This window comes from Drosophila ananassae (assembly GCF_017639315.1).
Source record: "Drosophila ananassae strain 14024-0371.13 chromosome Y unlocalized genomic scaffold, ASM1763931v2 tig00000098, whole genome shotgun sequence".
Classification (NCBI taxonomy): Eukaryota; Metazoa; Arthropoda; class Insecta; order Diptera; family Drosophilidae; genus Drosophila; species Drosophila ananassae.
The window spans coordinates 340232-357056 of record NW_025319060.1 but is presented as its reverse complement, the minus strand read 5'-3'; the positions used below and the strand labels follow the sequence as shown (position 1 = coordinate 357056).

At 42.5% G+C, this 16825-nt stretch overlaps 1 pseudogene; it reads left to right on the top strand.

Annotated features, from left to right (window-relative positions):
* Positions 1 to 3545: 3545 nt before the first annotated feature.
* LOC116655210 lies at positions 3546 to 16459 on the top strand (annotated as a pseudogene).
* The last annotated feature ends 366 nt before the right edge of the window (positions 16460 to 16825 follow it).

Sequence of the window (16825 nt, the reverse complement as noted above, 5' to 3'; positions counted from 1 at the left end):
AGCTTAATGGATCGAAATGTAAACTCATGCCATTTTATCGATCAAGTCCTCACCAGGCTATGTGCTTTCTCTATGGGACCGCCTTAGAACGATTAACTCCAGTTAAGGATCTGGGTGTCCTATTAGATTTGAAACTTAAATTTACGGACCATATATCTACCATGGTTAATAAAGGTATGGGTGCGCTTGGTTTTATTAAAAGATGGTGTGAGGAGATTAGATCTGCCACACGCCAAGATAGGTATAGCTAGCCCGGCTGCGCGCACTGAAGAAGGAGAAAGAGGAATCACCGTGGAACGTAATGGTTCCTGACGGGCCAGCGCGGCTGCCTTTAAAAAGAATGGAAGGAAAGAAATGCCGGAATAAAGACGGAATGAGGGGACAGCAGCGGGGGCAGAAGAACCAGCAGAAACACAGAAATGCGCCACGCACCAAGACCACACGTCCTTCTGCGCGAAAACTTTGGTGGCACGTGTTTATTGGCACCAACCCGTAACGGTGACTGGGGAACGACGGGAGAACGTGCGGTCGATCGACTGAGCTGAGCAGCCGGTGAGATTCACCCTTTGTACCCATTATAAAAATAAAGGGTGTTGGGACTTGTGCATCAAATATCGTAATTATTACAAATTAGTTCTTTCAGTGTGACTAGCCGCTGCGGTCCACTAATTGCCCGTTATCAGCAGTTCCACATTCTTTGATTCTCCCAGATTCGCATGCTGGGAGCATGCTTTGTTGTTCTTATGTAGCGCATGCACTTTGGGAGCTTCGGTGGAGCTTCTGCGCAAGCTCTTACTTTTATGCACTTGATATTCGGCATTGTATTAATTCGGCCGCGGCATTTGTGACTCTACGAGCTAGCCGAGGCATTTGTTGCGAGCACCAAACAGCAAAAAACAGTTCGTTACAATGGTCAAAAGAATTTTATGGCCCGTACATACTAAAACGTTTTATACATCATTGGTCCGTCCGATTCTTGAGTATGGATCGTGTGTCTGGAGTCCTCAATACAGACAACAAATATAAAAACATTCCTGACTTTCGCTCTTAGGGGACTTAATTGGGTTGCAAATCTTCACCTCCCCTCTTACCATAGTAGACTTTTACTAATCAACTTAGCATCAATACCGAAGAACGATGCTGGGTGTCATGTTTCTACATAATCTTATTTATGGAAATGTAGACAGGCATTTACTAACACACGCTTAAATTTTAAACTTTCGTGAACCTTTGCCGAGGTCCAAGCATCGGAGCACGATTCTGTTGGTGATGATTGACCGATTCTCGAAGTGGATGGAGATGCTTCCGATGCGGTGGTGAGGATCAAAGGACATGGGACGTGCACTGGCCAGAGGTAATGCTGGCAGTGAGCTCAAGCATGTCCGACTCCACGGGATACTCACTGTGCTTCGTAACCCAAGATAGAGAGCCGAGAATGCCGAAAGCATAATGACAAAGAGGCGTTGGGGATGGGAGCATAACAAGCCACGCCGCCAGAGAACTCAGCGAAACTCAAAGAAGTATTTGAACCGGTCCCAAAATGTTTAATAACATTATTTTATCTCTAAATTTCTGAAACTATGGGTGGCTGTATCTTGTTAAGAAAATAACAACGACGAAAATTAAATGCGTGCACTCGATCTTTATATCATGTTCCTCTTAAGCCTAGCTTATCTACAAGTGTCCAACTGAATATATATGTTATACTTAATGTTACGCTATTAATATTTTTTAATAACGGGGCCGGACATCAGGACATCATCAAGGGAATAACCAGAGCATGTAGCAGTCGAACTGGAGCTGTCTTCCTTCAGGACGCAGTGATGGGGAAGAGAATACTGCACTTACCTCGCAATTCCTGCGGCATCAGAGACATGTGACCCAGATCCAAGTATTCCTTGATGAACGACGTATATTGGGTCCTTAAATTCGGATGACGATCCAGCTTGCACTCAAGTGAATGGAACCGCCGCAAGGCCTGTGCTAGATTGGGAGACGGGGCGATCTTCAAAAGGGTTTGCGGAGTCAGCAGGAGTCATCTTAAATGAGGCGACATAACTGCCTCAATGTACACAGAATTGGCGTGACTTTAGGCAAACATTAACCGATGCTCCATCCGTAGTGAATTCAGCGTCTTCAAGGCCAGTCACTACTACAGGGAGTACGGAACCTTTGTTTCAGGAACAGAGCCATAGTTTCCCAAATTGGCAGGCTGTCATCACTGCTTTCTGCTAGAGAGTATTCCCACTTTCTGGCTGGGTCCAGCTTTTGGAAGATGATCTGGATGAGGAGGTACCCTTGAATTTCGGACGACGCCGCGGAACTCATGAGGGCCCGCATATGACGGATAACTATCGAAGAGTTTCAACGGATCCCGGCTCAACCACCCTTACCTGCAGGATCTCTTATGGAAGTCTGGAAGAATAATGGAAGCCTGGAAGACGGTTACTGTAACGATTGCGCAAAAGATCAAAGGCAACATCATAGTTAGCATCATTAATCTCCAGCGCTCCCACAGTCTCCAGGGCTGAGTCCCGCAGGCATGAAATAAGCCACCTGAGTTTCTGCAACTTGGTCAAGTGCGAATGACTGTCAATAGTCGTCCTAAACCGGGCGCAGAAATCCGGCCACTCGGCATAGCCGCTAAATGTTTCACGTCCGTAGCCAGCTGAGAGCTACCAATATAAGTCGCATCTGTTATGTTATATCTGTTATGTATGTTAAGTCTCTTATGTCTGTTAAGGATGTTATGTCTGTTATGTCTGTTATGTCTTTTAAGTCTGTTAGGTCTGTTATGTCTTTTATGTCTTTTATGTCTTTTATGTCTGTTATGTATGTTATTTCTATTATTTCGGTTATGCCAGATATGTCTGTTATGTCGGATATGTCTGTTATGTATGTTATGCATGTTATGTTTCAACCCCCGTTTCGTACTTTGTGCAAAATGCTCGCGTGTTGTTTCCCATATTAAAAGGATAGGGGCCGAATTTTTCACTCTAAATCTCTCTCATCATTCCGGAATCCATTCCTGTCCACGTTCTTCATACCCTACATAGCTGACATTTGAAAAGAATTGAAAAGACTTTGAAAAGAATGAGATCAAAGAGATCTCGGCATCCCGCTAGTATCGGACAAGACATTTAGTCTTAAAGCTTAAAGAGAAGATTAAACAAGTAATAGGCGCATATAAAAAAAAAAAGTGTGAACGAATTTTTTCGATCTCACTTAAATTTATGTAATATGGTCCCAATCTCAATAGACGCCGATTTTGCAAATTTATGATTTTTAATTCACATTTTTTTAGCATAACCTGCTTTTTTGTTGTTAAATTTATATTTTTTAATATATTTATTTAATTTTTTTTATTTTTATACCCTTGCAGAGGGTATTATAATTTTGGTCAAAAGTGTGCAACGCAGTGAAGGAGACATCTCCGACCCTATAAAGTATATATATTCTTGATCAGGATCACCTCCTGAGTCGATATAAAAAAACACCCAAACGATTGTTTTTCTTGTTGCCTACAATAATACATTGAGAAAAGCAGCTTATGCTTTTATAAGCATATATTTGAATCAGGTATTGAAATAATTAAAATACATTAACCCGAGTTCCAAATCATGCTGAAACAATTCTTACTTATTACATATGTTCACTTTAATTTCGGGATGTTTTCGAGTTTGCACGTTTTTACTAATCGAATTCATGCCTATGGAAATGCCCGAGTTACTATATGTTACTATACTAATTGTTACTATGCGGTCCTTAGATCATGTTTGGTTTACAACAAAAGTAACTTTAAATGAAAAGATTTTATTTCTATTTCCAAACAAATACAAGTGAACGCCAGGAGGCTTTACTTTGGTATCGAACAAATGACTTAAAAAAAACATTGTTTTTTTATGGTGTCAGCACTGATGGAGAATTACCGTATGATAAATGTTTTTTTCATTCGTCGAAAGTTCATTTTTTTTCTCATGGATTTTTCAAAATAAATGTCATAATTACAACCGATGGCATATATGGAAATGAAATAAAAGCAAGTAGTTACACTTTCATAAAAACTAATTTTTCTATTTCTTGTGAACCTAAATTTGACATATCCCGGTGCCATGATTCAAACAGGCCACTTCACTATGAAACATCGAAAGTGGTTGTTCTTTGAGCTGTATTTTTTCACCATTGCCCAATGGACAGTTTTATACAATACTACTGGACCCTACACGACAGTACGGAGTCGGGTTAGTCTTTATAAACATTATTTAATATATTTATATTATAATACTTTTTTTATAGAACTATTGGATTTTTTGGGAGCTACTTTAAAACCAGAACTTAAGATACCAAGGTATCGTATTAATTTGCGGCAGCAATCCCCTTTGAATCGTATGGTGTTAGTGCGAATTAATGTCAGAATTGTTGGTCGACGTGCTACTTTAGTTGCTCGCGTAAGTAGCTTGTATATATTTAAATCAATTATAACACTGGCATATTTAGTGTTATTTAGCTTTGGCCTCTCAACGCTTATTTGCTTCTATTCGAGGTGGAAATTATAGAGAAGTTTTTCGTGGTAAGACTATATCTGTAAATGCGAGTCCTAGTCGGGATTTATCATTGACTCATACTGGAATGCAGTTCTTGGGGTATAAATGGTCTTGCACTTCAACAAAAAAGCAAAACAAAAAAATATGTCATCAGAATATGGGATCATGTAAGGCAAACCAATGTAAAAATATTATGAAAAGTAAATATATTATTCTTCCCAGGCAATCGTATCATTATTCCAGCCTATAGCCAACCCCATAACCAGACGTTGCGTGTTATTTTACTAATAAGGTCTGAGTTTGATCCGCTTCGTACGGCGACAACGAAGCAAACTATTTTTTTTTCTTCTTCTCGACACTTAATAAATGTCAACATTGCTTGTGTTAGTAACTGCAATGGAAACAAGTATACGTTGCAACTACCAATACATTTAAAAGGGCAATGTTTACGTTGTCGTAATAAAAAAATAATTAAATGGCAATGGAGAGTTGAGTCTTCGCCGGTTGAGGGAGCATCCAACCGCCTCATATTTGATGTAAAGGAAAAAAAAAAACGGCTTCAAAGTATGCATCTAGATGTTGAAGCTGTGAATCGATATAAACCAAAATATATATATTATGGTACAACTTGGGTAGTTTTGGAAAAAAATATGGGCCCTGCGGATACTACATGTTCCATAAAACCTAAAGTTGGTAAAGTCAGGCACGTTTTAAACCTCTTCAATATTGCATTGGTGTCTAGAACTTTCTTATTGACGATTGCAAAACCGATGAAGAAATATTGGTTCGGCTTCCACCAACTGAACAAGTAATTGTTATGGTACGTAAAAATAGTACTACATTTAAACCCAAAAATATGTTCTTCATGGGATTTGATCAGTACAAATGAGCAATGGTCCTATGTTGGTTTGTAGCATCTTCAACAATTTTTTATTGTTTTTATCGCACGTCCAGAATAAAAATATTTTTTTTGTGCAATTTTGAACACCTATATAGCATTATTTCTTCCTCAATATTGATATCCCGGTATCCCCCTCACCGGTATTTTACCTCGTCAAGAGGTTTTTATACCCTTTCCGAGGGTATTATAATTTGGGTCAAAAGTGTGCAAATCAGTGAAAGGACATCTCCATCCCTATAAAGTCTTGAAAAATTTTTGATCATAATCACTTTCCGAGTCGATATAAGCATGTTTGCAGGCATATTATAAATCTGAACGGCAGGGATCGGCCGACTATATCTTATAGCTGCCATATATCTGATTAATCGGAAATGCCATAGGTTATGTTAGGTTATAGCGGTGATGCTAGGGGTTCATAGAAGACCCCCCCGCTTCCACTTGAGCCGCTAGGGCTCCTTGTGTTACCGCTGGGGCAAGGGTTTCACCGAAGTGCTACCAGTGGCCGCGTGTTCACCTATCAGCCAGTGCCCAGTAATTGCCGCAATCGCTAGGCTGCAGTCGGTCTGGTGAGAGCAATAAGTCTCGCTGATCTTTTCTGAGCGCGTGTCGGCCAGATCAGACGTGAGGTTCTACAGGTCTGGAGATTTCTCCATTTCCTATTGGCTGCCAGGTCAAAAATACTCCCTGCACTTTAGCTTGCAAGTAGTTAAGGGTATGCCTACAAATTCTTTCTCCGGTAGTCCCTGCCCTAGCTAGTTCAGCTGAAGTGCAGTTTCCCTCGTGGTCCCTGTGACCGGGAACCCAAATGAGGTAGATGCCATGCTGTTCAGCCATCTCGTTGAGAGATCTGCGACAGTCATTGACTGTCCTGGAGTTGGACGAGAATCCGTCGAGTGCCTTGAGCGTATCCCGATTGCCCCTTAGTGCTGGGGATTCCAGTGCTTCCCTAATGGCTACTACTTCAGCCTGGAAAACAGTACAGTGGTCAGGGAGTCTGAAGGACTCCTTTAGGCTCAAATGTTCACAAAAGTAACCGCCTCCCACCTGGCCGTTAAGTTTTGATCCATCTGTGTAGATATGAATGGAGCCCTCCGGTCCCGGTGTCCGGGCGTTCCATTCTCCCTCGAGGGGATGATGATTCTGTAATTAGTGGTGGGTTGGTCGATGGGCACGCAGTAATCCGTGCCCCCCTCAGGCATGAAGTGATGTAGGTCCAGTCTGGTATGACCAAAACTATTTCTGCTCCATAGATTCGCCTCTCGAAGTCTTATTGCCGCCAGAGTGGCTATCTTTACCCCCATCAGTTCTACTGGTAGTAGGTCAAGGATGATATCTAGGGCGTCGCTAGGCGTAGTATGTAGACTTCCTGTTATACAGACCTCCGCCATGCGCTGTGTCTTCCTGAACCTTTCCCTGCATAAGGAGTTGTCTAGGGCTGGCCACCAGACCACAACTCCATAGAATAAGATTGGTCTGATGATCGCTGTGTATAACCATCTGACTATCTTGGGGGACATTCCCCATTTCAAGCCTACCGCCTTGCGGCAGGTATAGAGTGCTAATGCCGCTTTCTTAGTCCTATCAGCGGTTTTCAGCTTCCAGTCCAGTTTCCTGTCTAGTGTGATGCCTAGGTACTTCGCACTATCACTAAGAACTAGTGTTTCTCCTAGGAGCTTCGGAAGTCTTAGTTTAGGTATTTTGTACTTCCTGGTAAACAGCACGAGCTCTGTCTTGGACGGATTGACTCCCAGCCCGTTCCTTTGCGCCCAGGCCGACAGAACTTCGAGCTTCCCTGTCATTAGGTCGCATAGCGTTTGTGGGTATTTCCCTACGAAGGCAATAGCAACATCGTCCGCGTACACAATGATCTTACAGCCGCCACCCTCCAAGGATCGTATTAGGCTATTAACCGCCACGTTCCATAGTATTGGTGAGAGTACACCTCCTTGCGGGGTGCCCCTCTTGACGTATCTTCGAATAGTCGAACCTCCAAGAGTAGCCTCGACACTCCTGTTGACCAGGATCTGCCGTATTAGGTGAATTGATCGGTCGTCTATTCCAAGTCCCGTCAGTGCATCAATTATTGAGCACGGCAAGATGTTGTTGAAGGCCCCTTTTATGTCTAGAAAAGCAACAAGTGCGTATTTCTTAAAGTTGATCGCTCGCTCGGCGATCATAGTGATATCGTGGAGGGCTGTTTCTGTTGATCGGCCCCTTTTGTAACCATGCTGAGAGCATGAGATGTCACTTGGGTTAATGTGTAGTTGGAGATGGAGACTTAAGAGTCTTTCCATAGTCTTAAGGGGGCAGGATGGTTTCAGAGGCTGAAAAATAGCAGATTTTTGCGATTTTCATTTCTGAGCGAATACAATTTTTCAATTTTTTTTACACGATACACGGCTATATTTGGAGAGTATTTAGGATTTTTTTGCTAAGAAATAATTATTATTTATCCCGTGACGGGCAGTCGGGTGGAGTCTGTCCTTACAGTGTTATCGGAAATGAAAAAATTTAATTGATTTACTTAAAATATTAGTTTCTTGTGCGGATGAACGAAACCATTTAGAAAAATATGCGATTTTGAATTTTTGGCGCGGTTCTAAAGTAGGAGGTACCATTTTTTCATAAATATTCATAATATTTCCCGAAAAAATGGTAAAAAAAAAATTAAAAAAAAAAACGTTAGTTCATCCGCAAGTATTTATTGTATTAAAGATGTGTGCAAAATTTTATTTAGATCCGAGCATTACTTTTTGAGTTACGTTACGCACCGACTTGAAAAAGTTGTTTTGAGAAAAAAGCGTCTAAAGTTTTAAAAGCAATTGAAAGTATATGGAGAGAAAGAAACTAGAAAATCTGTATCTCAGCGAGCTTAAGTCCGATTAATATGAAACTTTCACAGGATATTCCTGAGATATTGCTCTATTATATAAAAAATTTTGGAAAAAAAAAATTTTTTGAAGTCTCAAACCATCCTGCCCCCTTAAGGAGGAAGGATGAAAGACTTATAAGTCTGAAGTCCTTAGGAATGCAGTGGGATGGTTTGCCCGCCTTGGGTATGAATACAACCTTCGTGCACAGCCACGCCTTTGGTTCCATACCAGTAGTGAAGACTGTACTGAAGATTTTCTTGATCCATTTCCTTAGGTTGATACCGGCCCTGGATAACTGAGCCGGTATAATACCGTCTGGGCCCGGAGATTTGAAGGGTTTAAAGCTTTCTATTGCCCATATAAGATTTCTGTCACTAAGTAGGTAGTTAAGTAAGCCCTGATGACCCTGGCTACGCATCACCTGGGTTGTTTCCTCCGATGAGCAACCCGCGAAGTGTGCGTTGACAAGGGTCTCCAGGGATTCCTGGCTTGAGGTTGTCCACCGCCCATCCGTGTTCTTAATATAACCTACAATGGGGGCTGTAGTAGAGAGAATCTTTCTTAGGCGGGCGGCCTCTGATGTCTCCTGGATATTGGTGCAGAAATTGGCCCAGGCAACCCTCTTTGCCTTTCGCAATTCCTTGTTATACCGCCTGAGTTCGGCTTTATAGGCCTCCCACGCGTCGTCTGTGTTGATACGCGTGGGGGCTAGCGACGAGGTCCACCATGCAGGCTTCTTCGATCTGCTGCTGCCTAATCTTTTCTTGGGGCAGGCCCTGTGGTATGCTTTTGCTCGTCGCAGTAAGCTTTCCACCCATGGCGTTCAGCCCCTCGTAAGTCTCGATAGTCTCTGAAGGTGGTTCACCTAGGGATCTATCCAGTATCTTTTTATAGAGCTCCCAGTTTGCCTTCCTAGGGTTTCGAACTGCTTGCTTGGTAACGTTTTCAAAATTTACGGCTATCTCAATGTAGCGGTGGTCTGAAAAGGAGTGTTTGTCTAGGACTCTCCAGCTGGTGATTGCATCAGCCAGGGAGTGCGAGAATAGTGTAATGACAAGAACCTCTCTCCTGTTCTTGATGACGAAGGTTGGTTCTGAACCTCGGTTACCCACTAGAAGCTTAGAGCTGAGGATAAAATCGAAGATTGACTCACCCCTCTCATATGTGTCCGTGCTTCCCCACTGACTGTGATGAGCGTTGGCATCGCATCCTATTAGTAGGTCGATTTTCCTCCTTTCGCTGTCTTTCACAAGCCGCCTGAGTAGCAAGTGCGGCCTTCTATCGATGCGGCTACATGATCTTCATTGCTGAAATTTGATAGCAAGAAAATGTTAAGGCTCTTTTTTGCGAGTATGCATGCTCGCTTTTTACCTGTTACATCGGCTGTGTACAGCCTGAAATCTGACGCCCCCAAACCGACAATCCTGTCCCCATGGATCAAGGGTTCTTGGATGAGGGCCACGTCAGCTCCACTCTCCGCGAGATGGAGCAGGAGGGCGGCGGATGCCACCTTATTGTGATGGAGATTTATCTGCAGAAATTTCAGAGACATCCTTTAGATTTTCCACCACAGTAACCTCAGCCTAGGTGTCGGAGCCCAGCAGTGAGTCCTCCTCCATACCGACGCCTCCAAGAGCCCTTGCCAAGTCACTCTCCTCTGAGATGTACCCTTCCAGAATGTCCTCCTCCACATCTGACATTCCTTCTGGGCGGACCTCTTCGGTCGGTTCCCCCAAGTCTAGCTCTTGTGCGTCTATCTCCAAGTCGATGCCTCCTGGCTTATTCTTCGCATCCGACTTGTAGATCCTCACTCCTCAGTCTCCTCATTTAGAGTGAGGACGACCTGCCTTCTTAGTCCCACTGCTTCCTCCACCTTGGCGAATCTCCAGTCCGCCGTAGGGAGTGTGTCAGCCATACGCGGGCCCTCGGTTTGCTGGGGATCTTGTCCCAGTCCACCGCCTCCAGACTGGCTCCTGGGTAAACCTCTCCAAGCGACGCAATCATGCGCTTGTAGAGGCTTACAGACCTCGCATCTTGGCATGCTATCACCTTGTTGCTACCTTGGTACCACCCTGCGTCTTCGCAGTCCGGTGGAGGTCCTCCGCTCTTGAGCATCTCCTCCATGAAGCGCCCATGCAGCTCGTTCACCACCCTCCGCCAAAGCTCCTTGGGGATCAGGCCATCTTTGGAGCCGTTGTCAACGACCACAATGGTGGTCTTGCCCTTAGTAACCTCTGCGAAGGATCTGTTGCTTTGTTGCGTCTGCACCTTGTTTTTCTTCGCTATGAGCGCTCCACCGTCCGTCGACCTCTGCCTCTTCGCACTTTGTGCTCTATCCTTGGCAGAGCCGCCTACTTCTGTCGGCTTCTTCGAATCCAGTCTCACTCCCGCTTTTGCTGGCTGAAAGTCAGGCAGAATTTCCCTCGCCCACTTTATTATCTCAGCAGGGGAGGCTGTTATCTGGTCGGGGTTGGATTCCGCCTATGGGTCTGCCCTCATCAGAATGGAGGCCGCTCTCCTCCTATCCTTGTACGTGCCCTTCCGCTGCAAGGGGCCAGCAGTCGCCGGACCGGGCCCTCCTTAGGGATTTATATTTTTTTTCAAATTCATACTTGGACCCACGAGTAGGCGGGAAGGGGTTCGTCCATCATGACATAGCCCGCTTATCATGATAAGCCTGCTTGAAACTGAGGGGTCGGCCGGTCTCCCAGAGTCCGCATATTAACGTCCGTGCACCCCCCCGGACATGCATCCCTCGGCATATGCTGTTCCACCTTGGATTGGGGTGATTTGAGGAAGGGAGTGTTCTTCTCCCCGCCCGACTACGATTCGCCAGCGTCCTCGGCAGAGACATGGCCTTACCGGAACCTGTTACCAGCCGCCCTCACGTGGAGAGTATAGTCGCACAACCAGCGGTGTACACAGTTACGGCACAGTTACGGTTTGGTCAAAATATCTTAAGTACAAATTTCCATAAGGATCGCCCGACCAGAGAACTGCAACGAGTATGATTGAGTATGATTTAATCACCTTTTGACAAAATAGGATCAAATCAAATCACATCATTAGTTATAACATTTCAAATCAATTCATGTAAAAACCAACTTCAAATCAGTTGATGTGAGTTGTATCGTATGGTTTGCTCGGTTTGAATCAAATCGCTTCAAACCTGACTTTGATTCAAAATTTTTGATAAAGTAGGCTCGATCTAGGCATATGATTTAAATCATTGAGGTATACTCGAGTAAAAATGTATGATTGAAAGTTTCATTTCGAAACCTGGGAATTGAAATAATGATGAACTGTATATTTTCAATTTATAACAGCTTGCAGCTTATATTATATTATAATATATATATCGGATCATATATAGTTGGCCGATCCTTATGAGAATATCACCATCGAATCAATTTTCTGATAAAAATGTTGGAAACAGCCGCAAGCATCTTTAAAACTAGCAAGGTTTTGCCATTTCCGATCGTACAGTTATATGGCAGCTATAGGATATAGTCGGCTGATCCTTACAAAGTCATATAGCACCCGATATAGCCTTTTTCCCAAGGCTCCCATTTGGAGCCTCCCGAATCAAGCTCGTAAAGCTCAGCAGGCGGATCAGAATCAATCATATATGTTTAATTTTGCATATTTTTCGGGTATTGCTTTGCTTCTAAAAAATCAAAACAAATCATTCCCAATTGATGCGATAGTGATTCAAAATTGTTCCAAATCATTGACACGAAGCGTATGGATCGCTCTGTTCACATGAATCAAATTTTAAAATCAATCAGAGTAACCTATCATTACTCGAGTATGAACAAAAAAAATGTGATTCGTGCAGTTCTCTGCGCCCGACTATATCCTATAGCTGTCGCTGTGGCATGTTTTTAAAGTTAGAAAGATGGAACTTGGTACCGATTGCATTTTCGGCAAAGTAATCTGATCTGTCAAATTTCATAGGGATCAGCCGACTATATCCTAAAGCTGCCATATGACTGTACGATCGGAAATAATTTTAAAGATGCTTAGGGTGGTTTTATTTATTTTTAATGTTTTATTTTTTTTTTACTTTTATAAATGTACTACATTCATTCCTATGATTAGCGGACTGCTTCCCAATTGGCAGCTTCATCTAATCGTCTTCGGATGGCTTGGCAACTCACACCACCAATCACAATAAAATCCGGGTTTTGCAAGCGCAAACCCTTTGAAGGATCTCTGAAGCGTGGGTTTGCCGTGGTTCATCCGAACCAGAGACATTGAACGTGATCTCAACGTGCCCAAACTTTGAGACAAGCTACAAAAACTTTCTCAAAAACACATGCAACGTCTTAATGAACACCCCAACAGCCTAGCCAAAAGACTTGGCACCACATATTCTGGCAAAGCAATTGTGGCACCCAAGATACTGCTGCTTTTGGTCAGGACAGCAGTGTCATCAGCATAGGTCGCAATTAGAACATCTTTTTCTTGAGGAACTCGGGGAGAGAGGATGGTTTTCAAGATTTTCATTAAAAAATTTATTTGATGGTGAAATTCTCACAAGGATCGGCCAACTCTATACGATCCGATATACAGGCCCGGCAGGAGTAGTGGGTTGAGTGGGTAGCTAGACCCACTCGAAAAAATCGAACGAATAATCAAATCGATAGTACGATCTCCGCCAAAGCTTCGGGGTTTTACGATTACGTAGAGTCTTTTGAGTGCGTATTTTATTTGACAATGATGATTGAAATTTTCGATCGCATTGAAGTATTGAACATAGAACTGCAGAAGCCGAGCCTTTGTGTTATTGAATCGCATGAAAAAGTAAAAGCAGTTGCTGATGTGTTGAATGCGTCTCGTGAATCAAAATTTGAAGAAATTTTGGAAAAAAGTGTTAAAGCTTTAATGGATTTTGAACTCAGAGAACCTCAAATTCTTCGTCAGCGTAAAATTCCCAAACGTTTTGATCAAGGTAGAACCGAAAATTTCCATTTTCCAACACCCAAGGATTATTTTAGACAATCTTACTGTGAAATTTTTGACCAGTTGATTGGATCGTTGAAAAGTCGAGCGAGGTTGTTGAGCGACCTTGACATGTTTTTGCAGCTTTTGCGCAGGCAAAATGAGCAAGCGAACAATTTGAGGGGAGTTGTGAATTTCTTGAAAATATACGAATGGGCTAGAGGGCTCATCCCAGATTTTATTCGTTTTGTTCGTCTGTTGATAACAATTCCAGTTTCATCCTGTTCAAATGAGAGAAGTTTTTCGGTCCTTCGTCGACTGAAAACATATTTAAGGTCGACAATGTGACAAAATCGGCTGAACAACGTCGCTCTTGTACATATTTAATCAAATATGACAGACGAGCTCGATCTGGAAAAAGTCGTAAATGAGTTTATTTGTCACTAGTTGACTACCCACTCGGGCCGAACATGTCCTGCCGGGCCTGCCGATATATATATAATAATATAAGCTGCTACCTAACTGGTAGGGTATATCAACTTCGGCTCCGCCCGAAGTTAGCTTTCCTTTCTTGTTTTTATATGATATCTGCTTAGGAACTATCGAAACTTAACTTAGACTTTAGCCCTTATTGTCATCTTTATATTTTCTGTAGTCTTTATTTGCTTTATAATCCACATCATGTGTACATCTCCTTGTAATTTTTTCTCGTTATGGTGCAATTAAAAGCATTGACAAAGGATGCGCCAGACTCAAGGCCAATATCACACGGAGCTTGGGTTGGGCTAAGGACGAGCATCAATCGAACGACACACGGCCAGAGGTGTCTTCGCGTCTGGAGCATCTCACAACATGGAAAGACTTCCATCGATTTGGGTATGAAATAGCTATGCTAGACGAGGTAGATGGATATGTAGATCCCGAACATGACAACATTTTCAACGAGGAAAATTACACAGGCCGACAATTTCCAACTTTTTTGTCGAGAAAGAAGAAAATAAAAATCTTCCACAGAAAAACGTTTGGAGAAAAATCATAGAAGACCAAAAATTAATCTAGAAAAACTGAGATTTCAACTTTGGATGAGTATTCCAAAGATATGGTAACGGCTAGATACCACTTTTTAATTTTAGTTGGTACACATACATTTCAAAAATGATATTTACTAGAAACAATGATGATCATCGCCATTACAGGGCCTACATAATTCAATATATGGTATAATTTGATCAATATTTCTCTTAGGTGTACCGCGGAAACTGTGGTTGATAGAACCTATGTTTGTTCTGGACTTTGGTTCAGGGGAGCCTAAAGGTTATGAAGCAGGTGGAATTATGCGTGGAGATTTTTTGCTGTTTGCCTGTGTTTTCTAAGGGCACATGCAATACCTTCGGCGATTGTGCTCATAGGGTCTGGTCCGGTTCTGTTCATAGGGTCAGAGAATGTAAATCTACGGTCAAGTGCAGGCAATGTGAAGGCCAGAATCATCCTTTCACCGGCAAGGCTCGCAACCGGCTATTGGAACAATGGCTCAAACTGGTGAGGATCAGAATGATCCTAACGCACACATCTCATCGGTGACTACTAGCAGTAACCATACAACATATAGACCAGAGAACTGCACGAATCACTTTTTTTTGTTCATACTCGAGTAATGATAGGTTACTCTGATTGATTTTAAAATTTGATTCATGTGAACAGAGCGATCCATACGCTTCGTGTCAATGATTTTTGATTTTTTAGAAGCAAAGCAATACCCGATTCTGATCCGCCTGCTGAGCTTAACGAGCTTGATTCGGGAGGCTCCAAACGGGAGCCTGATGCTATATCGGGTGCTATATGACTTTATAAGGATCAGCCGACTATATCCTATAGCTACCATATAACTGTCGGAAATGGCAAAACCTTGCTAGTTTTAAAGATGCTTGGGGCTGTTTCCAACATTTTTATTAGAAAATTTATTCGATGGTGATATTCTCATAAGGATCGGCCAACTATATATGATCCGATATATATTTTATAATATAATATAAGCTGCAAGCTGTTATTAATTGAAAATGTACAGTTCATCATTATTTCAAATTCCGAGGTTTAGAATTGAAACTTTAAATCATACATTTTTACTCGAGCATACCTAATCATATGCCTAGATCGTAGCCTACTTTATCAAAAATTTTGAATCAAAGTCAGTGAATCATACTGTACGATAGGTTTGAAGCGATTTGATTCAAACCGAGCCAACCATACGATACAACTCACATCAACTGATTTGAAGTTGGTTTTTACATGAATTGATTTGAAATGGTATAACTGATGATGTGATTTAATTTGATCCTATTTTGTCAAAAGGTGATTAAATCATACTCAATCATACACGTTGCAGTTCTCTGATATAGACTTCTCATTTCATACAACGATAATGGACGCAAAAATTTCTTGCGTCAGGCCCCAGCAGGCTCCAGAGAGAATCTTACTCTCATTCTTACGTTCATAAGCTAATTGAATTTTTTTTGGTTTTTTAAGTCGCAGAGAAGCGTCATCATAAAGAATGATGATTTTTATATATTTCAGCATTCATTTTATAATTGTTAGGGAATACGATTACGATCATACCGTACGATCATATATACATATATGTAAACGAATGAACACAAATCTATATACTAAGGTAGAAACAGGGTATATTTTAGTCGGTGTCTCTTAAAACCCTGATTGCTTGGAAGTTGTTGTAGTTCTGCAAGCGGATGGTGCTTCCATACCCTTCTGGACGATGATTTTTAGTGGAGTGAGAATAAACAAACAGCTGATTTTTTGTTTCTGTGGTCATCAGTATGGTATGCAACCACCATCCGTTTGAGTGGTTATCGACGGCTCATATCAAGACGCCAAAGGCAAGGCGTTAAATATTCATAGCAGTCCGAGTACTGGAACATCTGGCTGCTGACAATCGGTAGGAGTTTCTGAATGCAGCAAAAATCGTGTTGGAAGATTTCTATGTCGACGACGATCTCATTGGTTCAAATAGTGAGGATGAGCAGAAGCTCATCCGCAACAGGGACGAACTCGTCCAACTGACGTCCTGTGCTAACCTAGAACTCTGGAAATGGGTATTGATATCTGGGGATATCTGGGGGATTGACCTGCACAATAACAATACGGATCGGAGGCCCGAGCGGGGCAAACGGGGGGGCAACTAAAGGAAGCCCGCCGATAGAAATGCAACGTGAATTGGAGAAAGTAGATGAGCGAAGGATTAACGGCAGGAAGTAGATTTGCGAGGACTAACGGATGCCTCTGGCACTATATTAGGAGAGCCCCTGGAGCAAATCAGGACCGAGTCTTCTAGGGAAGCTGGAAGAGTTGAGTGAAAGACCCCCGTGGGTAAGTCTGACATTCGAGTAGGAAAGTTTCCTTGGAGGAATTAGGAGTACAGGCTGAAGGACCCCCCGTGGGTAAGTCCGACAGTCTTAAGTGCGGGCTTTAAAGCAACTTCTTCGATCAATAGCTAAGCGAGCAAGGATCTTCGATCCTTGTTCGATGAGCTTTAGAACCCCATGTGGGTA